Source organism: Rana temporaria, chromosome 10 (genome assembly GCF_905171775.1).
Source record: "Rana temporaria chromosome 10, aRanTem1.1, whole genome shotgun sequence".
Taxonomy (NCBI): domain Eukaryota; kingdom Metazoa; phylum Chordata; class Amphibia; order Anura; family Ranidae; genus Rana; species Rana temporaria.
In genome coordinates, this window is record NC_053498.1 from 8,510,317 (window position 1) to 8,521,156 (window position 10,840).

The following is a 10,840-nucleotide window of genomic DNA, read 5'->3' on the forward strand; positions in this document are numbered from 1 at the left end:
TAAGCCTCAAGGCATGATAAAGAAGCCGTTTGCTTCGAAACACGTCACCACACCCCTTGATCTGCCCATAGCAGGTGATGTCGCCGGTGTGGTCTGTACACAGCGTTAGATAAGCCTGAAGGCATGAGAAAGAAGTCGTTGGCTTCAAAATATGTTGCCACACCCCTTGATCTGCCCACAGCATGTGATGTCACCACTGAAGTTTCCTGTGCTGTCATCCACGCTCCCACACCCCTTGATCTGCCCACAGCATGTCATGTCACCACTGGAGTTTTCTTTGCGGTCATCCATGCTTCCACACATCGGTAGGGTCTGTACCAGGGGCGGACTGACCATTGAGTCGCTCTGGCACTGCCCGAGGGCCCCATCCCACTAGGGGGCCCCATCAGGGTTGCCAGGCTCAGTAAAACCAGGGACAGTATGTAAAAATCTATGTTTTTTTTTTACATCTGTCCCTGATATGTCTGAAACCGACATGCTTTTGATGTGAAAATCCCCAGATTTTAGCTGCCCCACCTCTGCACTGCCTCCTGGCGTGGTGGCCATCTGTAAGCCCAGGGGCCCCATAATCTTCTATTGCCCAGGGGCCCCATGAGTTGTCAGTCCGCCCCTGGTCTGTACACAGCGACAGTTAAGCCCCAAGGCATTAAAAAGAAGCTATCAGCATTGCCACAACCCCTGAGCCGCCATTGGCATCTGTGCTCCCAAAAATTGGTATGGTCTGTACACAGCGTTAGATAAGCCTCAAGGCATAAGAAAGAAGCCCTTTGCTTCGAAACACGTTACCACACCCCTTGATCTGCCCACAGCATGTAATGTCATCGGTGGAGTTTCCCATGCTGTCATCCATGCTCCAAGCATTGGCAGGGTCTGTACACAGCGTCAGATGAGCCTTAAGGCATGAAAAAGAAGCATTAGATAAGCCTTAGGGCATGAAAAAGAAGCCCTTTGCTTCGAAACACGTTAACACACCCCTTGATCTGCCCATAGCATGTAATGTCACCGGTGGAGTTTCCCATGTTGTCATCCACACTCCCAGCATTGGCAGGGTCTGTACACAGGGATAGATAAGCCTTAAGGCATGAGAAAGAAGCCCTTTGCTTCGAAACACAGCATGCCCACAGCATGTAATGTCATGCCCACAGCATGTAATGTCACCGGTGGAGTTTCCCATCTTGTCATCCACGCTCCAAGCATTGGCAGGGTCTGTACACAGCGCCAGTTAAGCCCCAGGGCATGAGAAAAAAGCTATCAGCTTTGAAACGCATTGCCACAACCCCTGAGCTACCCATGGCATCGGTGCTCCTAAGCATTGGTGGGGTCTGTACACAGCTCCAGTTCCTTCTACACATTGACAGCATTGCTGAGTGAGGCTGGGGAAGACACTGGTTCCAGGAATGAGATTGCATTGCATGCGCTCCATGTGATTGGCCATTGGTCACTTACATTTTATAATAAAGTTAACACTACACTATGACTGCGCCCTCTGGCTTGTGTTCATCTTGTTCGTGAGCAGCTGCAGCAAGTGATTTGTAATAGAGTTGAAGTAACCCTTTGTGCACTGGCCAATGGCTTTTATGGACTTTTCTATTTGATTATTTCCTAATCCTTATTTATATCTCTTTGTTTGAGCTAATAGATTATTTCTTGTACCATTCTTCACTTGTTTCATATTTATAGGTCTTTCGAGGAATGTATTTAAATGAAAGTTTTCTGTTTCTTGAGTTCAGCTTTTATTTTAGTGGTCCTATAATTGTGACTTTGTTCTGTTCTTCTTGAAAAAGCCGGTTCTGCTTCACACCCTGGCACTTTTAGAGCTTGGTGACATCACGGTCAGGCTGCCCCGCATACGGCTTATCAATCACTCCTCCTGTCTCTGCATTGTTTTTTTGTTTTTTTATGTCATTCTGATTATACTTCTACCTTAAAGCGGAGGTTCACCCGCACATGACACTATTTCCCCCTAGATGGATGCTCGTTTTGTCTAGGGGAATCGGCTAGTTGTTTTAAAATATGATCCGTACTTACCGTTTACGAGATGCATCTTCTCCGCCGCTTCCGGGTATGGGCTGCGGGACTGGGCGTTCCTATTTTGATTGACAGTCTTCCGAGAGGCTTCCGACGGTCGCATCCATCGCGTCACGATTTTCCGAAAGAAGCCGAACGTCGGTGCGCAGGCGCAGTATAGAGCCGCACCGACGTTCGGCTTCTTTCGGCTACTAGTGACGCGATGGATGCGACCGTCAGAAGCCTCTCGGAAGACTGTCAATCAAGAAGGAACGCCCGCTCCCGAAGACCCATACCCGGAAGCGACGGAGAAGATGCATCTCGAAAACGGTAAGTACGGATCATATTTTAAAACAACTAGCCGATTCCCCTAGACAAAACGAGATATAATTGGGTGAACTCCCGCTTTAAGGTGGTTGTAAACCTCAGACCTGAAATATGAACAAAGCATATCCCTCTACAGCAGGGGTCTCCAAACATTCTAAACAAAGGGCCGGTTTATTGTCCTTCAGACTCTTGGAGGGCCGGACTTTGGCCAGCGGGAGTAGAAATTTTCCTGGCATCATTGGTAGTGAACATCTGGTATTGGGGGGAGGAATAGTGCCCCATTGCTGGTATCATAGGGAGTAATATTGCTCTATTAGTTGTGTCAATGGGAGAAATGATGCTCCATTGTCGGTGTCAGATGGCAGAATATTGTCTTGTATCAGTGGGAGGGATAGTGCCCCAAGGGCCGGATAAAGGCAAGCAAAGGGCGGCATCCGGCCCTCGGGCCGCAGTTTGGAGACCACTGCTCTACAGTGTGTACTTTTCTCGATCCGAAGCGCTAAGTGTCATTTCTGGCTGCTGCTTCGTTCCTCTATTTTCAGCATGAATCACCCCTGACAAGTTTTCCTGACAACAAGAGAAAATTGGTGACAGGGGAGGGAGCTCCAGCACACAGCCTGTGATTGGCAGCCTTTAGCTCTATTCCTGTGTTCTGTGTGAAGGAGGTGTGTCCCCTTCCCTCCAATCAGCTCTGCAGGGTGTAACTTCAGCTCTCAGCCTCCTGCTTTTCATGTAGGAGGTGTTTCATTTCTGTGCAGTTTACAACCACGTTAAATCCAAGGCGCAAAATTCTCCTTTGTTCAAAACATAAAGTGAACCTAAAATGTGCACTTCAGTGCAAGGATTTTTGAGACCCTAGGTGAAACCATAATTTTGCGGCCGGCCCCTCTCCTGCCCCACGCCCTTTGCCCTGCCCATGTATACCCCCACCATTTTAATGAAGCGACCATCAAATCAATGCAGCCTACCATTGCCCATCAATGCAGCCTACCAGTGCCCATCAATGCAGCCTACTAGTGCCCATCAATTAATGTTTGCTTGCTTCCATTCATTCGAGAGTCGGGACACAGGACACAGTCCTCTGCCTCCGCCTGCTGATGCTGAGACTTAGTTACTTGCTGCAGAGAGAAGAGAGTAGGAACACCAGAGGCCAGGCACACTAGGCAGCAGTGCGCTCTAGGCAGCTGCCTAGTTTGTCTAGTGGTAGCACCGGCCCTGAATTCACATACATCAGTAGGCAGGGCCGGATTCCAGACAAGGCCAACAAGGCCAGCCAGGCCTCGGGGCGGCAGTGGGTGCAGGGGCGGCACTGTGGCTGAGAGGAGAGGACACTTTCACCACTTTCACTTTCATTTCGGGAGTTCCCCCCTGTCATGTCACGGATGGTGAGAGGAGAGAAAACTGAGGGAAGAGGTGGTGAGCACCCCCCCAGTTCTCAATGTCATATTCGGCTATTCGGCAGTAGCACTCCCCCCCCCCCCGGCTTAACAGTGTCCTGCTGAAAAAGTCCCCTGGCGGATAATGTCCCCCCTGTACTGCGCAGGCGGGGGCGGCATTGAAGGACCCGGCCTTGGGGTGGCAAAGGGAGTAAATCCGGGCCTGTCAGTAGGGCCTATGATAGCATTGCTAATGCACATAATTACTTTAGGGTAGCTGCATCAAGTCAGATAGTGCCTGTCTTATTTTCTGTCTGGAAGACATCCAGCGTCATCTAGTATTTCCTTCCCAGCCTGACTGCCCCTGGTCCTTTCATTCATTGGATATTAGTTCTTTAAATTTTTGAGGCTCAGCATCACATGTGGGAATTTATATGCAAATACAGCTTACGTAGGAACATCCACTCCTTCAGACTGACACCCACCCATTACAGCATTTTTATATTTGCATAACTCCTCCCATTGTTTGCGTTAGGGTTGAGGGCCCATTTCAGTACTACTGAGGCAGGGTGCTGTGATGTTTTCAGGAAACGATGTACAACACCCCGCCGGCCCCTTCCACAAGCCGTGATCTGCCTGCATTGCATAGGCAAAGGACTTGACAAAGAGGATGCCACCCCCGAAACCCACTCCTTCCCACCTGAAAGCATTTCAAGATAAGCCATTATTTCTCAGTCACTGGAAATTGACTTCTTGACAAGTGAGCTTACAGTCTGAGTAAAACCAGACATGCAGCATCTGAAATTATGTATTTACTGCAGGGCCTCATAAAGGATTGATCTAATCGGATGAAACCGCCTGATGTGACGGAGGTTGTCATAATTAGATTTTATTATTAAGAAATCTCAGAGTATTATCGGAATGCCCCGGACTTAGCCGAGTGACATATTTGAAGGAGTTTTATCAATGGAGAGATATTTGGATTATTATAAAATGTCATCATCACCTACTATATAACAGGTTAGATTAAGCACACAAGATCCTCTGGAACTGAGGCTGTGAAACGTGACTTCCTGCAGATGTGTAAGATATAAAAAAAACAATAGAAACAGTCAGGATCAAATCTAAAGATGCCTTAGATGAATGGTGATCAACGTTCATAATATAGGGAGCCTCAAGTGTGGTCACTGACATCATCAAAGGGCAATACATTATATTTAGTGAATATTACACTACAGTAAGCTGTCAGTGACTGCAAACATACCATAGGAGATGGTCGGAGACTGCAAACATACTACAGGAGATGGTCGGAGACTGCAGACATACTACAGGATATGGTCGGAGACTGCAGACATACTACAGGAGATAGTCGGAGACTGTAGACATACTACAGGAGATGGTCGGAGACTGCAGACATACTACAGGAGATGGTCAGAGACTGCAGACTTACTACAAGATATGACCATTAACTACTAGAACCAAGTCAAAGGATCAATTTTCATTCACTGACCCTGGTAAGAATGGCCAGTCTAGGCAGCAGGTAGATACATGTTAGCGTTGGTCCAGGTAGCAAACAGAGGTTTGGCCAGTAAACATGCAATGGGATGGTCCAAGGCTGCAGGCAAAGGCATGGTCAGTAGAGAGGTGAAGGCTCAATCCAGGCAGCAGGAAAAGATTTGGGTGGTAAACTGGCTAATGGTCAGTCTACGTGGCAGGTAGAGACATGGTCAGTAGATAGGCAAAGGATCAGTCCAGGCAGCAGACAGAGACATGGTCAGTAGAGAGGTGATGGGTCAATCCAGGCAGCAGGCAAAGATTTGGGTGGTAAACTTGCAAATGGTCAGTCTATGTGGTAGGCAGAGACATGGTCTGTAGACAGGAAAAATGTCAGTACAGCCCACAGGCAGAGATATGATCGGTAAACAGGCAAATGGTTTGTCCAGGTAGCAGACAGAGGTATAATAACTCTCCTGCGCTTAGGGGAAAAAAAGGCCTGTATCTTACTCCTTAATGTCATCGCCTAGAGTCTTGCTGTCCTCTCAGGCCCATGGATATCCAAAACATGCTAAAAGACAATGAAAACAAGAGAAGGGCACACCGATCTAGTGCAATTTCATTATAAAAATGTATTGCAGAATAAAAAGTGACACACAAGATACTCACAAACGTATGTTGTAAAAGCGCAAGTCAAAGCATAATACAAGCAAATTGCCTCTAGGACTGCCGGTGTGCTCCAATGCTGCAAGGAGACCAGAAGGTGCCGTGATGAATAGGTTGACAACACGTTACGAGGAAGAACCCTCTTCCTCAGAGCCACTGTGTGTGATCAGTAAACAGACAAAGGGTTGGTCCAGATGGCAGGCAAAATCATGGTCAGTAGACAGGCAAAGGGTCAGTTCCAGTGGCGACCCATCCATTATGGGTGCCCAGGCTCTGCCCCTCTCTACACTCCCCCCCTATATGCCTAATGAGTAGATTCATGCATAGCATGAATCTATCCAGGGCCGCCGCTGCCACCCCGTATTTAATAATCCAGCCCCTTTCAGGATGCCGGGTGCCTGAATTACAGCAGCAGGGGAGTATTTTTGAAGCACCTGATTAGAGTCATAGGCTTCAAAATATGTGGGCTCATGGCGCAGAGCATTGCGCTATGAGCCCACCCAGGTGTTACAACAGCAAATTAATATTCACCGATGGAAACACTGATGCTCAATCCAGCTAATCAGAAGCAGGTCTGAGAGCCATTTTCTGATTGGCTGAAAAGAGAAGACTCCCGACTGGCTGCCGAGAAGGAGGAAACTGAAGCCACAGTCATCGCTGGACTGGAGAGCAGAGGAAGGGAGAGCTGTGCTGCCGCCACCGCCGCCGAGAGCTCAGGAGAAGTGCTGATGGGGTAAGTGCACCAGACCCACCCACCGGCCGACCAACTGGGGGGGCACAGTTCGCCCCCAAAGAAAATTACCACTGGCCGCCACTGATCAGTCCAAAGGGCAGACAGAGACATAATCAGGAAACAGACCGGCCATACACAGAGCAAATTCCTTTCCAGTAAGCACGGGTTGCAGGAAAGAAATGTTGATGCGAGAATCCCTCCTGTTGGGCCATTCTCTTCTCCTGGCAGAGGGGAAGCCGCCCACCCCGGGAGAAGACAGTGATTATTGCTAGCAGCTATAGCAGCCTCTAGCGATAATCATGGGTAAAACCCGTCATGCTGGTTGTACCCAAGTTGACCGATCAACTTAGTACTTTCAGCCTGCCCATACACGGTTCAAATCTCGGCCAGCTCCTGCTGAACCAGCAGAGATACAAACCATGTATGGTCTGCCTTAGGGTCAGCCCAGACAGCAGGCAAAGTTTTAATTGTTAAACTGGCAAATAGTCAGTCAAGGCAATAAGCAGAGACATGAAGGAGTTGACAGAAGAATGGACCAATCAAGTCATAAGGAGCAGGCATTGAGTGGCAAATGAACACCGAAAGGCTCAGTTTTGTGCAGAGTAATGAATGGTAAAACCCCTATCAGTTTTTTTTTTTTTATTATTTTTTACCGGGGAGATCCACCTTAAATTCCCGTAGGTACAATAGGCTGTGGGCATCATTCAACCTTGAAGGACATCTTGTGGCAAAGTAGAGGTACTGCAGAGGATATAACTAAAGACAAGGGAGTATCACAGCCAGAGCTGCCTCTTTATTGTCAATACAAGCGTGGGCACCTTTTTGTTTTTTACAAAAAAACATTTTGGGCATGAGTTTGGCAAGATGGGAAGACTTTTTGAAGAAAATAAAAACTTTTAAAAAGAAGAATACATTCATCAATTTTAGATAATCAATAAACTTGGGTAAAGGCAAGGGTCTTTTTATCCAGCAAACTTAAAGGGTTTGTAAAGGAATAATTTGTTTTATCTCAATAGTTTCTTTTACCTTAATGCAGTGCTGTTTTCATGTCCTCATTGTTCGTTTTTGCTCTCAAGTTGCTGTTATTCTTCTCTGATCTCCACACTTCCTGGTTGTCTGTTTCCTGATGACCACAGTACTGGGAGCTTTCTCTCTGTGGTCACTAATCAAGGAGGTGTGATTACTGTGGGGCAGATCCACAAAGAGAGTACGTCGGCGTATCTACTGATACGCCGGCGTACTTTCAAATTTCCCGCGTCGTACCTTTGTTTTGAATCCTCAAAACAAGATACGACGGCATCTGGGTTAGATCCAACAGGCGTACGTCTTCGTACGCCTTCGGATCTTAGATGCAATTCTTCGGCATCCGCTGGGTGGCGTTCCCATCGTTTACCGCGTCGAGTATGCAAATTAGCTATTTCCGACGATCCACGAACATACGAGCGGCCGTCGCATTCTTTTACGTCGTCTCTAGTCGGCTTTTTCCGGCGTATAGTTAAAGCTGCTATCTGGTGGCGTACTCAATGTTAAGTATGGCCGTCGTTCCCGCGTATAATTTATAAATTTTTATTTCGTTTGCGTAAGTCGTCCGTGAATCGGGCTGGACGTAATTTACGTCCACGTCAAAACCTTGCGACGTCATTTAGCGCAATGCATGGCGGGAAATTTAATGACGGTGCATGCGCAGTTCGTTCGGCGCGGGGGCGCGCTTCATTTAAATGAAACACGCCCCCTACTTGCCGCATTTGAATTGCGCGCCATTACGCCGTGAGACATACACTACGCCGCTGTAACTTACGGCGCAAATTCTTTGTGGATTCGAAGCTGGGAAAAGTAAGTTACAGCGGCGTAGTGTATCTCACATACGCTGCGCCCATGCAATTGTTTGTGAATCTGCCCCTGTGTGTCTAAAACCCCTCAGCACCAATCGGTTTCGTTTTCCAAACCATCACTGCCCTGTATTGGCTCTGTGGCTCTGTACATCACAGAAGCAGGAAACAGCATGCAAAAACTAAACTGAAACTGTAGGTACATTATATGATCGATTTGTATCTATTTTTAATCATTTTTTTTTATTATTATTTTTTTTTAACTATTATGTCTCTTTACCCTGTAAACAGTCATTTCAGCAAAAAAGAAAAAATCCTTTACAACTCCTTTAACAAGGCCTCCTCTTTGGAAATAAGAACCTCAGAATCTCTCCCAACCAGGTTTTGAATATGTTTGCTCTAGTTTTTGATACGAAAAGTTTATTCTTGTTAATGACAACATCTTTTAAGCTTTTATCTCTGTGATTTGTATTATTTGTGTATAAACGCCTTGATCCTCTGATTGCTCTTAGTCCTTCAGGGCGTCAATAAAAATCTTTAATCCGATGGTTTCTATCCCGCCTGTGAAATAATTGCACACAGATGTGGACGGTTTAGCCTGACTATGGGATAAAATATTTGTGTTGATCACGCCAGGCTTCCGGTTTTAGATATAAACCTTTTCTTTCTGGAACAATGGCAACTATTTTTAATACATGAGATAGATAAAAATATCACTTGGTGGGAGAGGTTATATCTATTTCAAAGGGTCTATTAAAAAAAAATAACCCAGTCAATCTGTATGTACATTCATTGGGGCAGATCCTCAAAGAAATTATGCCGGCGTATCTGTTGATACGCCGCGTAATTTAAAATTTTGCGCGTCGTATCTTTGTTTTGGTATCCACCAAACAAGATACGACGGCATCTGTGTTAGATCCGACAGGCGTACGCCTTAGTACGCCGTCGGATCTAAGATGCAATTTTCCCGGCGGCCGCTGGGTGGCGTCCACGTCGTAATCCGCGTCGAGTATGCAAATTAGCTATTTCCGACGATCCACTAACGTACGAGCGGCCGTCGCATTCTTTTACGTCGTTTCCGTTCGGCTTTTTCCGGCGTATAGTTAAAGCTGCTATCTGGTGGCGTACTCAATGTTAAGTATGGCCGTCGTTCCCGCGTATAATTTTATACATTTTACGTCGTTTGCGTAAGTTGTCCGTATATGGGGCTGGACTCCATTTACGTTCACGTCGAAAACAATGACGTCCTTGCGACGTCATTTGGAGCAATGCACCCTGGGAGCTTTGACGGACGGGGCATGCGCAGTTCGCTCGGCACAGGGACGCGCTTCATTTAAATGAAACACGCCCACTACTCGCCACATTTGAATTCCGCGCGCCCTTACGCCGCGAGAGATACACTACGCCGCCGTAACTTACCGCGCAAATTCTTTCAGGATTCAAAGATTTGCAAAGTAAGTTACAGCGGCGTAGCATATCTCACATAAGCTGCGCCCACGCAAATGTATGTGGATCTACCCCATTCTGTGTAAATTGGAGGAAAGAAAGGCAAATGTTCTTGAGGCTATTTTTCCCATCCTATTCTTTTTATTATGGAAAAATGTATGTCCTTTTTATTATGGTAAGTATTGAAACACTGCAGTATGACCAGTTGATGAAAATTAGGAGCGTAAGAAATGCATACAGTATGTTTTTGGAACAAGAGATACATTGTAACAATTCTAGACAAAACTAAACATAATAAACAAAGTAATGCAACTAATGGTTTCATTGTATCTCTTGTTATAAAGGCAATAAATATATCAAATTATCCTCAGCTCCATCTAGTGGCCATAATGTGGTATTTTACTACTGCCCATAATAAAAGCACATTTGTTCAGAGTAGAAAAAAGCCTAATTATGTTTTACCCATTTCCAACAGAATGAATATACATGCAGATCCAACGTACGAATGTCAATTTTTTTTCTAAATAGACCTCTTAGACTTATCACTACAATAAAGGCAGTTTTTTCTGGAATACAAATAGTTCTCTTCAGATGGCCGCAGACATGGAGGTGGTGATCTAGGATTCTGTGTTTGTAACGCATGAAAGTAATTCTCAAAATATCCACTGCCAACGCCAGTTGCCAGTGTGCCACCAGGTTTCTTATCATAATGTTCCCATACATCAGGTGTCCCTATCACAGTGTCCCTACTACTCATCACATTGTCTCTATACATCAGGTGTACCCATCACATTGTCTCTATACATCAGGTGTCCCCATCACATTGTCTCTATACATCAGGTGTACCCATCACATTGTCTCTATACATCAGGTGTCCCCATCACATTGTCTCTATACATCAGGTGTACCCATCACAGTGTCCCCATACATCCGGTGTACCCATCACATTGTCTCTATACATC